The following is a 16,877-nucleotide window of genomic DNA, read 5'->3' as shown; positions in this document are numbered from 1 at the left end:
GAAAGAGTGACCTGTCTTCTCGTACCAGCCGAGCAAGAAAACATGATGGATTGATGGAGCTGGAAGACGGAAGTCTCCACTTAAAGGGCTGGAGAGTGGGGTGGGAGGAGAGGATGTGTCCATCTGCCCTCTGCTGATACCGCGCTGTTTGATCCGGCGGTGGTGGTGTTGGAGGTAATGGAGCTCTTCCCTGCGGTGGGCATGTCTGACGTCAGTCCTGCTAATGGCAGCTGCCCTGACAGCAGGACTGCCTGCGTGGCCCACACTACCCTCTCCCACAGGTCTGGTCCCATCACGGGGTGTGGGCCTCCCGGCACAGGGTGCTGAGCCCTGGTGGCCAGTGCTGCGCATGGCCGGTGCGCTCAGTCGCTGTGGCATCCGCCGCTCTCCTGGGAATCTGTAATCTGTGTTGGCTTTTTTGGTAATAGATTAAAAATGCCAAGAATGACGAGCAAGTCCTGTCTGGCCCGCTTGGAGAATTATACCGTGTGTGCTCCTCTAAAAGCTCTGGGCTTTGTGGGTTAATGCTTGGGCTGCTCAAAGCTAGTTTTGTCCTTGGGTTTGTGAGTGGCGTGGTGGTGAAGAGGTGAGGTAGCCTCCGTGTCCCCATGGGAAGTGGCTATGGGCAGAGATGGAGCTGTCGAGAGCTGTTTTTTCCCTTTTGCTTGTTTTGCCGGTTGATTCCTGTTAGTTTATCTGCACCTTTCAGCAGCAGCGAGCCACGAGGGCGAGCGCTGCCCATGGAAATGCGGCATCCCTGGCGGGTGGGCTGCTTGCCTTGGGTGCCCGTCCCTGTGTCCCTCTGCGCCGGCTGGTCCGTGCCCCCCAGAGCCCTGTGCTGCGCGGCGATGCCCACGTTCCCCGCGGTGAATTGGCTCCTCCTGCATCATCCGGACTGTCCCCGCAGGGCGCAGCGGCCTGTGCACTACTGACATTTGGGATTCAGGATGGAAGAAATAAAATAATTATTGGTTCGACATGCATGTGAGGATGTGGGGAGCAGGACAACTGTCTGAAATGGGAAGCTCTGGTTAGGACTGCTGCTGATTGCTCATGTCAGTCCATATGGGCCATATGCTTCTAACCAGTCTCCTTGTCTCATTTCCTTCTCTGAAACGCTTACAGCTGTTTTTCTTGCCTCTTCAGTAGGTTTTTTGTTCCTGTAAAAAGACTGACAGCTCACAGATGCTGCTGGGAGTCCCCACTGTATAGCTGGGAAGAGAGACTATCACTGTGATCTTCAAGAGAAGATAAGGTGTAGTGTCTCTGCAGGAGCCCTAATTTGTGATGGTTTAAAGTAAGCTTTTTTGTTTTTTTTCTTTTTAAAGCTGAAGATAGTTTGCTGTCTCATTCACTGTTTCCCCATCACATGCTGCCCTTAGTGATGGAAGTGAGAGAGTGGGTAATTGGTGCTGTCACTTATGGGTGGAACAAGGAAGGAAGAAGTGGTGTTGGCCATGAACATATTACCTAGCGTTAAGAGGCATTGAGCGTCCAGTCTTGCTGCTGTGTTTATAAAATCTGGGTTGAACTTCCCAGTGTTGCTTAGGTTTGGCTTTTTTCCTGAGAAGTCCATGATTGAAATGATAGCTGTGCTTGAGGTTGAGTGTTGCTGGTCCTCCACTTAGCCCAGCGTACCGTCTCGTCTCTTCTACCCTTTTTGCATTCTGCCCAGAGAAGTAATTGCGGACTTCTCTAGTGGGGTCAATAATCCAGCGCTGGTCAGGTGAAGAACGTGCTCTAGAGTTGCTGATGCCTGTGTGTTTCACAGTTTATGGATGGATGGACGTTAAAGGACCATGTGAAGACAGCGAGAGAAGCGCTATGTAGCCCCTTTTAGACCGATGACCTGTGTACTACAAGGAAGATGGGGTTAATACAGCGAAGTAAATAGCTGTGTTGAGTTGGCTTGAGTGCTGAGTTGAGACAGTGCCTGTAACAAATAAAAGCTAGTGGTATGTTTATGGAGGAAGTCTGTGTGATCTTGGGCTCATTTAGGTGCTGAGAGCATAGAAAACATCTCTGCTCTTAGCAGGTTGGTTGCCTGTGGGCCATAAACCCTAAATAAGCAAAAGTCCTCCTATTTTCCAATCCTCAGGTTGCTTTGGTGGCTCTGCTTTGCCTTTTTTGCAGTCCCAACATCACAAAAGAACAAGATGAACCAACAGCTGTTGTGTTGGTGTCTGAGATAGGAAACCCTCTTGTATAGGATCCAGGTGGTACATCCATGGCTGGTGACCATTGTCCTGCCTCGTCTTCCTGAGGGTCTCGCTGCTGTGCAAGGAACCACAGGTTGGCTCTTCCCCCTGCGCAAAATACCCTGGGGCTGTACTCTTCTCAGCCCATGTTATAAATTATGCTTTATAAACTGCTGTCGGAAATGGAAAATAAAGTAATTCTGATTTGTGTTCTTTTAGAGCCCTGTGCTTTAGCCCAAAATACACAGGATAAGTCTGGCCCTTCCCTCTATTCACTTTTCATAGCCTCCTTTGTTTTTAATTTATATATCTTTTTATTCTAAATTCCTCCCATCCCCAAAATAGAGCAGACATCAGCCTGCAAGCGAAGGTTGCCAGACGTTGGTCTGGTGGATTATAGTGGCTTTTTGGCTTGGTTGGAGACTGAGCCCCACCCTACGTAGGCTTGGATTAAAAATAGCCTTTCTTTTCAGCAGGCTGAAAACTGTATGCAGCGCATTCACGTCTTGGTTTTGGGGGCACTGGCAGCCATGGGCAGCCCTTCAGCTGCAAAATACCTCAGAAAATTTGTTTGCTGCTAAGTCATCCAACAATGTTAAGGTGACCGGTGTCAGGGAGGTGTACAGCCAAATGTCTGACTGCCAGCTGTGTAGTTATCATGGGCATTGAGTAAAGATTCAGCCATGCTTCTTGGAGGACCTGAAAGAGTGGAAAACTGTAGACCACAGGCTCTGTAGTCCAGTGGCCTGGAAAGAGCCCTTGGTCCTTCCTTGTTAATGGAGAGAGTTGGCTGGGTGGGATGAAGAGAGCAATGGATGCCGTATCACTGAGCCTCAGGGGCAGGAAGCAGTCAAGGCCTTTTTGGATTCCTAAAATGTCTATCTTGGCTTAGGCAGTTGTTAGGAAAATACCATCAGAAGCTCTTACGCTTCATTATGCTTCATTGTATGGTAGGACAAGGGGTAATGGCTTCAAACTGGAAGAGGGGAGATTTGGATTAGATGTCAGGAAGAAATTTTTCACCCTGAGGATGGTGTGCCCCTGGCACAGGTTGCCCCGAGAAGCTGTGGCTGCCCCATCCCTGGAGGTGTTCAAGGCCAGGTTGGACGGGGCTTGGAGCAACCTGGGCTGGTGGGAGGTGTCCCTGCCCATGGCAGGGGGCTGGGACTCTTGATCTTTAAGGTCCCTTCCAACTCTTAACCGTTCTATGATTACCCGTGATGGTAACATCTTGGAGCGATAGCAAGGTGTCTCGTGGATGGCAGGAGGACCCTGAGGTTCTGCTGTTTGGGGATGGAGAGGGTTCCTGGATGGAGAGGTGCTTCCGCGGAGAAAGGTCCAGCAGACTCACAGGCCACTAGCTCTAGGAAGGAAGGACAGAGGAAGGCAAGTCCTTCCTACAACTGCTCTGCTACCTGGTTGTACAAGCTTGGCAGGGAGTTGGGTGAGAAAGGGCATGTGTGCTGCTCCGATGGCTGGAGGCCATGTGTTCAGGGGGACATAACCTAAAAACACAGCCTTTTATCTTCTTGCCCTAATGTTGACCAGTGTTTTGATGCCTGGCAAAAAGAACAGCAACATTTTGGGGCTGCATTATGCTGCCAGTTTTGGTATGTCCCAGCTCAAGTGCCACAGGGAGAAGTAGAAGGGCCAGGAGGCTGCTCCTGTCCCACAGCCTCCAGTTCAGCCCTGTCTGTCCAGACCTGAGCTGCATGCTCCTCCATCTTCTTATAAAACAGAAAAAAAAAACCACCCAAAAACAGTAAGGGCAAGAGGTTCACCTCTGTCTGGTATGGTGATCTTATTCCCCCACTGACTGTTGGAAAAGCCAAGCCTCAAAACCGAGTCTGGGTGGTTGGCCATAGGAGAGCAGAAGGGAAGATTTGAGCATCTCCTTGCTCTGGGCGTGTGTTCTCTGTCTCCTGAACCTCAACTGTTGACTTCTTGCGTTGTTTAACTTGTTTTCCGCTCTCCTTGGCCATGCTGGCGTGAGGCAGCATGTTGTTTTACGGGGTGGTAGCCAATGCCTGCAATAGCCGGTGGGGGAAGGCAGCGCGTGGCTCCTTTGGGATGGGGAGGCAGGTGGTGATGCCTTGCAGTTGAAGCCTCCAGCTTAGCCGTGAGCCTCTATGGTTCTTTAGGGTGGGAATAAATAAGGAGGGGAGCGTGATGGGAGGAGAGCAGGGACTCTCTGCCCGTTCCATGAGTGTTTATGACTATCGTGCTGTGTGGGCTTGCGATGGTTTACATGACCTTGATGATCAAGTGTCTCTCCGAAATGCCTTTTTCTCTTCAATTCTTGTAGACTCTGCCTTGGCTTGTTCTGCTTCTGGTTCTTCTATTCTAGACTGTGAAAGCTTAAAAATGTGAAATATTGTTTCTCTTATAAAAACCTTTGTAAACAGTCATGAACCTGGCTGTGGAAGGACACTAGAGGGATTGTGTTTCTCCCAAAGCCTCGGGACTGAGCCGTCAGCCTTTGTCTCACTCAGTTGCATGTTTTTACTTCAGCTGCGAGTCAAGGGGCTATTTGTTCGTATCTCAAATTTGTAAAGTGGAAAAACTGATTCCTGCAGTTATGTCTTCACTACACACATTTTTTTTGCTAGAGGAAACTGAATTTTTCTTAAAAAAAATGCTAGCTAGGCTGCTTTTTAAAATTGTATAAATACAGGAATTTAAACAAGGCGATAGGAACTATTGCCTGCTGTGGGGTCAGGTCAAGACAAGGAAAAAACCTGCAAAACACTGATTTGGGGCAAAAGTATACAGGAGAAAATGTGATGCTGTGGGAGATGCTGAATGAGGCTGTGGGTCGGGGAGGTGCTGTGTTTTGCCGGAGGCGCCGGTGAGCGCTGGTGCAGCAGCTGGAGAGGGCTCACCGCCGGTAATCCTGCTGCTGACCTGGGTCCCGTTACTGCAGCTCCTGCCAGAGTTTTGTTTGCTAGGACTGCTTCTGTTGCCTTGGCTCCAGATGATGGGGAGACAGTCTTGGTAGGAGGGGAAAAAAAAAGATAAAAATTAATTGCAGAGCTCTAGGGACATCCTCTTGGATTCCTACCGAAATTGTTGTGTCTCATTGAGGTGGTGGGAAATGAAGCTTAAGAAAAATCGCCTTTGTTCTCCCTCGCTTTTTTTTCCCCCCTTGAAGATCGACATATGAAAAGTATTTTGATACTAGAAGGAAAATAGGAAGGCATGTGATTCTGCACTCAATTTATATATATATGGGACTGATTTTTTGCCAATATGCTAGGGATTAAATTAGGGCTCTCCAGAGCTGAATGCGCAAGATGTTTAAAGTGCAGGTTGAAGACCTTGGATAGCAGAAGCTTGTACGCTCTTGGGATTAGATGGAAGGTGCTGTGCAGTGGGTTGTTACTAAAACAAGATCGCATGGTCACCTTTGTGCTGTTTACACATTCTTCCCTGCCTGTTGTGTTGAAATCTGAAAACTATAGCTACAGTCCTGCTTTTCCATATGCACCATGTCCTGGTCTATCAGCTTGGCATCGCCGGAGCTGGCTGGGTGAGCGAGGGCTGATCCTGCTTTCTGCCACGTAATGCTCTGCGTTGTTGGTGCCACAGATAGTGACTATGAGTGATGCCGCTTGTGTCAACGTAAAGTGGGGAGGTGAGGGGTTTTGCTTGACGAGAGCATCCCACCTCTGCTGTACCCATTAGCTTCCAACGGGAACTGGAGACTGGAACACTTTGGGTTACCATATTCGTAGCAATCACAGAATGGCTAGAGTTGGAGGGAACCTTAAAGATCCCAACACCCCTGCCCTGGGCAGGGACACCTCCCACCAGCCCAGGTTGCTCCAAGCCCCGTCCAACCTGGCCTTGAACACCTCCAGGGATGGGGCAGCCACAGCTTCTCGGGGCAACCTGCCCCAGGGGCTCACCGCCCGCACAGGGAAAAATTTCTTCCTAATATTTAATCCAAATCTCCCCTCTTCCAGTCTGAACCCATTCCTCCTTGACCTATCACTACATGCCCTTGTAAAAAGTCCTTCTCCTGCTTTCTTGTAGGCCCCCTTTAGGCACTGGAAGGGGCTCTAAGGTCTCCCCGGAGCCTTCTCCTCTCCAGGCTGAACCCCCCCAACTCTTCCAGCCTGTCCTCCCAGCAGAGGGGCTCCAGCCCTTGCAGCATCTCTGGGGCCTCCTCTGGCCCCACTCCAACAGGTCCATGTTCTTCATGTACTTCTTCTGTTGGGGGCTCTGTCTGTGTCTCTTCCTAAATTTGATCAGGTTTTGTGGTGGTTTTTTTTTGTGGGTTTTTTTTTTATTTTTTTTCAATGTATGTATTGGTTGTTGCCCCAGCGATGTTTCTTGTGTACCTGGTAGTGTCCCAGCCCTGGCCACAGAAGCCCCCGGTGCCGGGACCTCTTCTTGATGGGCCGTGCTCAAACGAACAGTGCCGGGGGATCGCTGAGCTGCTTCTCCCACTCTCTCTCCAGTGCTACGAGGCAGGAGAGCATCTTGCTCTACTCTCGCAAACTGCGTCGGCTGCCTTTGACTCTGCCCTGCTGGGAAGGACGGGGATGGTGGAGGAGGTTCTGTGCGTCTGTGTTTTTTTGGGAGAGCTCAGCGCAGCCCCTCCCGGCAGGCGAAACTGCTGGGCCAGCACCAGAGTTCGCAGTGTGTCCAGAATGGCGTTAACCAAGTGGAAACTTGAATTCAAGCTACCCATCCCTGTAATTGGCATTCCTATTTCACGAAGCAGCGCTTCGGCTGCGTTGCTTGCTAAACAGCATCTGAGAGATCATAAATCCCGGGTCCTTGTTTACGCTGCCATCGCAATCTCGTGTTCCTTCCTGCTAATCAGGCGGGCAGGGTCTGCGCAGCGTTGTTTGGGTTGGGAGCAGGGCTGTGGTTTTGGGATTCCGGGATGCTGAGTCTGGTCCCAGGGACAGGCTTGGATGCTCTCCCGCCTGTGAGCCCCGGCGGCAGGAGGCTAATGAGGGGCTCATACTTCTGCTGTAACTGCGGAGCAGCTGTGGTGGTATATACACATATATATTCCACTATAAATCCTGTAGTTAAACATTTCCTTGACCCAGCGTGGAGCAAGGTGCTTGTCTCCAGCTGGGCACAGAAAGAAAGGAAGTGAGTTCCAAAGCAATATAGCAATTAAGCTTTTTCTCCCTGAATTCTGCATAAAATGTTTTGCCTCCAAGAATGGATGGCAAAGACTTTATATTAGGGCATACATAGGGTGTTTGTAGGTGCGTGTAAGGTTGTCCTGTTATGGTGGGTACTGCGCAGGCAAGCAGGGGGAAGGTTGGCCCCTGCTTTTGAGACCTGTTTCTGAGATAGCAATGCTTTGAGGGAGGTCAATAGAGAACAAATGGAAATGCATTTACAAATGTGTTCATGTTTCTCCGTGCTCCTGGAAGTAATAAGCAAGTTTCTGAATCCTCACTTAGGTAGAATTCACCTTTCCATAAGGCGGGAGGGGAAACTGGGCCTGCTGAAAACTGGAAATATGTTGAATAAGTGGCCTTAATGTCTGACCTAAACTTTAGCCTGTTCCTTTCTGCGCTGTTTGGCAGAGGTCGGCACCGTGCTCTCCTTGGGGACGTGGCTGGGAGGTTCCAGTGCAATCCTGCCCCTGCCCTTCTGTCGCCCACCCCTCTGGAACGGTCTTGTTGATCTCATTTCCAGCTGGGCTCTTGCCTTTGTTTTATAGAAACCAAATGCTTGAGCGAAGGCAGCATAGTCAGACTTCTTGTTGAAAAGTTGAAAAACTTACAGTGCTTCTGCCCAGCTGAGGAGCTCCTGGGAGTTCCTGTAGCTCTCCTGGAGGGATGGTTATGGCAGCGCCCAGCCTACTTTCGTTAGATCCATCGCTAATGGCAAGACCTTTTATATCTCTCTTCCTGCCTCCCCCTTCTCTAAGGGATATGTACCCTTTGTCTGGGTTATATGGGCTTGGTGTAGTCGGTCCCTTTGCTCCCTGTCTTCTGAAGGTCTATATAAAGAGGTCTTGGAAACCTGTGAAATGGAGTAAGATTGTGCCCTGCACTGATGGCCTTGAACCCCCCTGTTATGCAAGAGCTGTGACAACCAGGACTGGTCAATAATTCACTTTAGCAATTAAGGCTTTGTGCATTGGCTTGATATCAGCTTGGCACATGGCAAGGTATTGCGCTTTCACGTGTGACTCTGGTAACTAATATTCTTGATCAGCATGTGGACCTCTGGGGTAATTCATGTTGTACCTCGTGGTGTTATTGCTCCCAGCTATAGATCTTCCCCTCCTACCTGCAAGGTTGCTTCATGCCTTCTGTCGAATGGCATGCCTTGCTTAGGCTTGGCTTTATGTAGGATCTGTAGATGTATTTTTTTTTTATATATATATTTTTAATTTGGAAGGATGAGGTTGGTTTTTTTTTTTTAATACTAATTCGTAAGCATTAAACTCGGCAACAGCAACAGATTGAGAGTATAAGAAATCTGCAGTCGAAGCAAAGATGGGCTTCACAGAATCGAGATCGGTCTGCTGCTGTTTTTTATGGGCTGGAAAATGTGAGACAGGTTACTCATTTACAGCGTAATGAGCTACACAGTGAAGATTGCACTCTGGGGACCCGAAGGCAGTGGGTGACACCTTGCAGCTTATGTGTGAGTGGTGATCCAGTTCTACCTTACCTTTCTACACATCTGAAAAGAGTGCTGTGGTCATGGGAGCCCCTGACGTTAGCCCCTCCAGCAGGTCCATTCGACAGAGGATGTTCTGTTGGGGTCTGAGACACAAGGAGCAGTTAGGGGGGAAGCTGACACGTGCAGGCATGAGCTAAATGCCAGGAAAAGCTTCAAGGTCCCTTGAGAGGAGGTCCTGGCGTAGCTCAGCACAGCTGAATTTGTAGGCCCACTTGCACAACGTGACGAGCCGCATAGCAAAGTCTTCCACCTCCAGCATCTGGCAGGATGTGCAGATGAGATACCAGTGACTCCTTAAAGATGCTCTTTGGCTGAGCCGGGCGTGTGGGCTGCTGCCCAGCTTGGTCTGGGGCTCTACCAGGTTTGCCTTGACTCCCCAGCACCAAAACCTTTCTGGTGGCGGGAGGTGACCTGCAGGTGAGTTCTGTGGGACTGAAGAGCCACCCAGTGGTGGTCTCCCACAGCCTCCCCACTAGCCAGTGGCGGTTTGCAGCAAACTGGTCTGGACAGTGGTCAACAGTTGGCTGAAGGTCTCTTTGCTGGTGGGAGCAGGCTGTGACGGCAGGGGTATAACCTCTTCCTGCATTACAGGTGGAAGATACTAAGCAGTCCCTGACCTCTGGTTCTGCATAATTGCCACTCTTGCTACAGTCCACGGATTTATTTTTTGAGCCACATCCTTTATGCTGCTGCTGTGATCTTATTTTGAAGATTACACCAATTTTATTAGTAATCTAATAGGCTACTTCTGCAGACAAGTCACTGGGGGTGCTGGGCATTAGACACAGCTCTTGTTTGCTGTTGGCTTTTTAAATCCAAATGAGGTACAGTGCTTGGCTTTGGTAACAGTATTTATGTTTTAGTATTTGGGAAGGGAGTCTTCTCAGGGGAAAAGTCTGGCTCAAGTAGCTGAAAACTTTGCCGAGCTGTTGGTGCTGCTCAGGCTGCAGAGTATTTATCGTTGACAGAAAGTGAAAAGGCGTATGGCAGACTTGTGTGAAAATAGGAACCTCTTGTGAGCAAATCTGTGCTCCTGTCACTTGTATGGGGGTACATTCTGCAGTTAAGATTGCTTTTTGGTGTCTCTTAAAACTTTCTTTTTCCTGCATGTCAAAAGACCTTAGTAAAAGGAGCTACATTTCTATTAAATTGCAGCTTTTGCAAATTATTCTGGAGTTTATTCCATGAGGGTACAGTATACGTGAATGCTTTGTATTTCTCAACTGTAAATGGGGCTAAACTAGATGTTGCCAGAAAATGGATCAGAACATCTTTCCTGTTCAGAAATGTTGGGCAAACAGTCACTTGTGTTCTGCAATGGTGCAATTTGAGTACGAAGCACTGTTAAGTCACTGAGGAGTGACTGAAGGTGGGTAGTTGTCTGAAGGTCGGTAGTTGTCTATAGTGTATCTTCTCCAGGTGAGCAGAGGATTGCCAGAGCCATGTCAAGGATGAGCTCAGGTGACGGACAGACCCGGCAGCTGAGGTGAAACATGGAAAAGCGTGTTTGTGACCTGGTCTGTGGTGTGGCTGAGCTGGTCTAACTGGTGTGCCATGCAAGGGTGGTCCCTCCTTCCCTGTGCTGATGTCCCTTTGGCCCTACAGTGAGCTGGGACGGGGGGACTAAACCTGAGGAGGGCCTTCTCTGCTGTGAGGGCGGCAGAGCAGTGGCAGAGGCTGCCCAGAGAGGTGGGGGAGTCTCCCCCTCTGGAGCCATCCCAAACCCGCCTGGACGCCGTCCTGTGCCACTGCTGGAGGTGCCCCTGCTCTGGTGGGGGTGGCACTGGGGGAGCTCCAGAGGGCCCTTCCCACCCCCACCAGGCTGGGATGCTGTGACTGAAATGCCAGGGAGAGGGACAGGGACAGGGTGGCCTTTGGATGGTGGCCTGCAATGATGTCTGCCCTACTGGGTGTCCAGGTCAGCTCCTCTTTGCGTGCTTTTGTCTTCATCAGCTTTCACCTCGTGCTGTTGTAATCACCCAAAGAAAAGTGTTATCTTTGGGGCGTGATAGGTGCAAGGTGCGCTTCATGGTGGGTGAGGTTGGGTGAGGTGGCCTCTGTTTTGGCTCAAAGACACCATAGCAGAAAGGGTGGGAAAGTGCCTCAAAAGTGGGTCTGCCCGGCTTGGGGCTGAGACCTGCTGGCAGCACTGACCGCAGCAAACCCCGAGGGTACCGCACACCCTGGCAGCGTTTTCGATGCCTTCTGCCCTGGGAAGCGCAGCCCATCTGGTAACTGCTTTTCCAGTGAAAGCGCAGGAAGGGTTCCCGGGTCATCTTTAGTTTTTCTCTCCCGTTCCAAAGAACGCCACCCAACCCTAAACTCCCTGTTGCCCGTGATCTCAAGGGAATAACTTGTTCTTTTATTATTTTTTTTTCCATGTATCCCCTCTCCCCACCCACCTTTTGTGTCTTTCGAATTTAATAAAGTGGGTGACTCAGTACTAAATATAAAGCCGCTTCCGGCATCATCTGCCGGTGGCTCATTTCCTGGAGCTGACATCAGTGGAGCCTCCGATGTCCTTATGAAACAGCGAGACGCGAGGGATCCTTTGCACGGTGTTCTGGGCATCCTTGCTGCCTTCTTGGGCGACTTGCATGGCTCTCTGCTCAAAGCTGTGAATAACGAGTCCGTTAATTACTAAGCCGAGCACAGGGTAAATCGGGTGGGTCCTCCAATCTGTTTTGCGCTGCAAAATTGTACTCTAGTTTGCAAGTGTTTTTTTAAATAAAAGACTAACTTTCAGTCCCTGCTGCATATGCAAGTTTTTTTTATTATTATTAAATAAGCATGAGCTTGACTAATGTCTTGCTTTCTCCCTGATGACAGGCTCGCTGAAAGAGCAGCTCAGGAAGCTTCTGGGGGGGGGAAATCTAGCAAAGACTTTTTTTTTTTTTTCTTCTTCTTTAAAAAGGCTGATAAATTGAGGAGTTAAGGGCAAATGCTTCTTCCTCAGTTGTCAAATCCTTCTCTAACTGTTTACATGGATGCAACCTACTCTGCAGTTGGTTGCAACTGAAGGTGAAGGCAAGAAGCACATAAAACCTCAATTTGTATTAAAAAACACCGGGTAGAGTGCTTCTGCCCATCTGTGCATAATTTCATTAAAATTCTTATCTTTAAAAGAGAATGTGGACAGAAGTGGAGGAGGGGAGCATCTGGCACGTGGTAAATGGTCATTGATCCCAGTCCGAAATGGGATGGTGGCTGGCCACTCAGCTTTGCTCTCTAAAGCCTTAGCTCGTAAAGTGTGGTGTTTTCTTTCTGATGGAGTAGACTGTTTAGGTTACCTGGTTTTCTTCCAGCTAGGTACTCTTTTGGCCCTGTCACCTCTCTCTCCTTTTTTTTTTTTTTTAAAGGAGGGAAGATGCTCCTGAAATTGCTGCACCAGAGCAGGCAGGGCCAGGCAAAGGCAGGGCCAGGCAAAGGCAGGAGCTTGAGCCACCTTTGCCCCTCCTGGAGGCCCACCAAGGTCTGCTGATGCTCTGTTAGCTCTGGGATCTCCTGGGGCTTGTGTGGCCCAACCCTCTGCCCATGGGGGTTCCTCTAGGATGGGCATGCCGGAGGGGGCCAGCATGCCCTGCAGCCCTGCACCCCCTTGGCTGGATGATGGTGGAGCTGGCTAGATCCCAGTAAAAAACTTTTTTTTTTTTTTTCAGGCAGGAGCTAGAGGTGCCTGCAGGCAAAACCTTTCCCAAAAATCACTAGGGCTCGTGTAGCATGCCCAGGGACTTGTGCATCACCATGGGTTTCATTAGTTGTCTTGTGCAGCTTCCCAATAGTCATAGAATCATTGAATAGTTAGAACTGGACCTTAAAGATCATCTAGTTCCAACCCCCCTGCCCTGGGCAGGGCCACCTCCCACCAGCCCAGGTTGCTCCAAGCCCTGTCCAACCTGGCCTTGAACACCTCCAGGGATGGGGCAGCCACAGCTTCTCGGGGCAACCTGCCCCAGGGGCTCACCACCCTCACAGGCAAGAATTTCTTCCTCAGATCTCATCTAAATCTTCCCTCTTTCAGTTTAAAACTGTTCCCCCTCATCCTATCCCTACAATATTAGCATGGCACCTCTTGGCATTGCTAACTAGGGGTGGAAAAGACTACTTCTGCAGTGGGCAGGAAATCTCGGTGTCCAGGAGCAGGTGGTTGTCTTCTCCTGGGCAGTGGGACTCACTGGGGAGAGCAGTGGGGCTGCACAGCCGGCTGCAGCTGAAGCTGGATGTGGAAGCCAAGGACTTGGCCTCCCCCAAAGCTTTGCCAGAGGGTCTATTCTTGAGGGGTGGCGGTGAGAGGAGAGGGACAAGGTGACTCCTGGATTTACCCTTTCTGCTCCCTAGTCACCTGGAAGGCAGCGGCTGCCGCTCCCACAGCCATCAGTGAGTAACCTCTGGAGGGCAAATACGCATTAGTGGCCTCCCAGTGAAACTTGGCAGCTGGAGCTGGGGAGGAGATGCGTCCTTGTGCAACGATATGCTGGAGGGAACCTGTCAGTGCCACCGGTCCTCCTTGTGCGCAAACCTCGGTCCTGATGCTCCATGCAGGGGAGCGGACATGTCACCTGAGCAGAGTAACTTCTGAGCACCTGGGGCATCTTCTGCTTCCCTAAAAGGCTTTCTTAAGGAGGGAGGAAGGGGAAAATGCACTGGTGTACTGACTTAAGCATAAAACTTCCTATTTTGGAAGAGTGTGGGGAGCGGTGAGGAAGTGGGCTGGGAGTGCCCAGGGAGCTGCATGTCTGCTGCCCGCTCACCACACCCCGGCGTGGCAAGTCTCGGGGCATGACGTGGAGATGAGTGGTGCTGGCACTGCCGTAGGGCTATTTTTGGTTTGAGTGTAATTGCAGGTTGGACCGACAGGAGTGGATTTGGACTGTTGGGAGAGCAGGGTGCTCTTAAAGCTATCGCCGATCCTTTGCAAATGAGAAAGACGAGTACTTCACGTGTGCTGTGTGTCTCTAAGTTCAACTTTTCCCCATGGAGCCCCTGAGGATCTGTGCTGAGTGAGGACAGTGGGTGGCAATGCCCTTGCGCTTCCAGGCAGAGGGAATGGGAATAGCTGTTAGCCCTGTAGGCTGCATTACACTTACCTGGAAAAAGAAAAGTGAGTAAGTGGAGGTTTGAAGACCTGGTGGTTTTTGAAGGCTGGTGGCTTTTAGGTGTCCGCTTCTGCAGTGCGACTCTGCCACCTGCACACCCTCAGGTCCTGCTTTTCTATCCCAGCAACGCGGATGCCGGAGGCGAGGGGAGGTTTTTCTTTTCCCTCCCAAAAGCAGATGTTGCTCCTGCAGCGGCTCCGCCGTTGACAGAAGTTGTAGCACATGGAGCTGGGCTTTGGCACGCTCTCCCCAGGACCAGTCAAGCCCCAAAACCTCAGCACTTGTTAACTCTTACAGGGTGAATTTAGACTGTGCAAAGCGCTCACACACACAGTGAAAAGTGGAGAGACCAAAATTCCTGAAATAAGTTTCCTGGATTTTGTTGCACGTTTGCCCCTGGTGGGGCTGGACGCGGGCGCTGCCCCTGGTGGGGCTGGACGTTCGGAGCAGCCAGCGGGGCTGCGTGCACCGGGGGCTGAGGCGCTGCCGCAGCCGGTTGATGCAATGCCGCGGCCGTTTGATGCTGCACCTTGGAGCCAGGTCAGGGTCGCTTTCCCCTAAACACTCTCTGCTGCACAGGCAGCCTGCTTTTGGGGGAGCACAAAAACCTTTTTCAAGCCAACTTCTTCCCTTTTAAGTTGCAGCTGCAATTCTGGGCATAAAAACCTCTACTTTGGTTTTCATTATATTTACCATCCTGAGGAAGCTGGCAGGTTGTGGGTTTGGGGTTGGTTTGGTTTGGTTTTTTTTATACCTCTTTTGAAACTTCACAGCTGGAAGCTAAATTTTCAGGTGATACTCAAGAAGTGGGACGAGGCCATGACTCACTTTCCTGGCTGACATCATTTTTAAAAAGAAACAACACCACCCCCCCCCGGTGACTCTATTGGTCAAGTATTTTTAATTTTTAGAACGGTCACGGGTTCTTCAAATTCTTCACTAATTCAAGTATTGTGTTTATCAGTAAGCGACATCCTTTGCTTTTAGCTATGGGAGGGCTCAAACATTGTGGACTTGACAGGAATCAAAATTTCTGACCGATGCGATTATATTTTGGAAATGCCACTTAACCTTTTTGGTGATTGATTCTGCTCCTGTGCATTGCATCAGCAACAACATAGTACACGATGTTTCTGTTGCTTGTGTCTTCCCGGCTGGTAGCAGAGGTCTGTCCGTGTTTCCTCTAGAGCAGGCAGGGATTAATTGTTGAGGTAATGCGATATATTACAGTACGGACCAGCTCTGAACTCTTGTATTTACCACCTATTCAGACCATTTTTTTTTTGGGGGGGGGTGGGGGAGGCAGGGGGTGTGTGAAATAGCACACAGCATCTTCCCTCAGTGTGGACTGAGGCTGAATAGGTCTGGATCCTCGTTGCTCTGTCCGTGAGCTTCTGGTGCTTTTAAAGACATCCATAAAATAAGCACATAAAACAAAATACAAGGTCCGTGTTGCTGTTTGGCTGGACAAGCCGACAGCTGGCAATGCAAAAGGCATTTAATGTAAAACATTAAAGGTAAAATTTTGGGGGGGTTGTGGTTGGGTTTTTTTTTGTTGTTGTTTGTGGGTTTTTTTGTGGGTTTTTTAATTTTATTTTTGGGGCGGTTTTTGTTTGATTTTTTGGTTTTATTTTTGTTTGGGTTTTGTGTGTTTGCTTCTTGTTGTTGTTGGGGTTTTTTTTCTTATTTTTGTCTTTTGTTTGTTTTTTTCAATACTAAAAAAAAAAAAAGTTTTCTTATCTAAAAGCTTTATCTCTTACTGTTTCCCGTTCCCGAGTGTCAAGCAACAAAAGCCCAGAAGGCAGTTGTTGCGGGGGGTCCCTCATCCCTGCCCCTTGGTGCGTGCCCGTCCCTTACCCCTCCCGAGCCTTCTCTCCGCCACCGGACCGTCCCCTCCGCGGCGCTCCGCAGCGCCCTCCCCCCGGCGGGGCGGGGTTGTGGGTTAGTGCGGACTGCCGGCGGGGAGCGGGACTCTGCCCCGGGAGAGGAGAGGAGGTAAGGCAAGGGAGGAGGGGAGAAGTACGGGTGGAGGGGAGGTAAGGGAGGAGAGGAGGTAAGAAAGGAGGAGGAGAGGAGGTAAGGGGTGGGGAGGAGGAGGTAAGGGAGGAGAGGAGGAGGAGAGGTAAAGGAGGAGAGGAGGTAAGGAAGGAGAGCATGAGGAGGAGAGGAGGTAAGGGAGGAGAGGAGGAGGAGAGGAGGAGGAGGAGGAGAGAAGGTAAGGGAGGAGAAGAGAGGAGAGGAGGTAAGGGAGGAGAGAGGAGAAGGAGAGGAGGTAAGGGGTGGAGAGGAGGTAAGGGAGGAGAGGAGGAGGAGGAGAGAAGGTAAGGGAGGAGAAGAGAGGAGAGGAGGTAAGGGAGGAGAGGAGGAGGAGAGGAGGAGGAGGAGAGAAGGTAAGGGAGGAGAAGAGAGGAGAGGAGGTAAGGGAGGAGAGAGGAGAAGGAGAGGAGGTAAGGGGTGGAGAGGAGGTAAGGGAGGAGAGAGGAGAAGGAGAGGAGGTAAGGGGTGGAGAGGAGGAGGAGAGGTGAGGAGGGGAGGAGAGGAGAGGTAAGGGCAGGGAGGAGGAGGAGAAGAGGTAAGGGCGGAGAGGAGGAGGAGAAAAGGAGAAGAGGTAAGGGCGGAGAGGAGGAGGAGAAAAGGAGAAGAGGTAAGGGCGGAGAGGAGGAGGAGAAAAGGAGAAGAGGTAAGGGCGGAGAGGAGGAGGAGGAGAGAAGGAGAAGAGGTAAGGGCGGAGAGGAGGAGGAAGAAGTAAGGGAGGAGGAGGAAGGAGAGGTAAGGGTGGTTCCTGCTGCCGCTTGCTCTGCTGGCCACTGCTGGGGTTCTGGCTGGCTGCGTGGATGCCAGATCGCCCTGCAATGACTTGTTTTGCTTTTATTTTCTCTGCAGAATGTTTAGGGATCCCTGACGCTGTAGCAGA

This window comes from Charadrius vociferus, unplaced genomic scaffold (assembly GCF_000708025.1).
Source record: "Charadrius vociferus isolate BGI_N301 unplaced genomic scaffold, ASM70802v2 scaffold472, whole genome shotgun sequence".
NCBI classification, from domain to species: Eukaryota; Metazoa; Chordata; class Aves; order Charadriiformes; family Charadriidae; genus Charadrius; species Charadrius vociferus.
Note: the sequence above shows the minus strand (reverse complement) of the source record.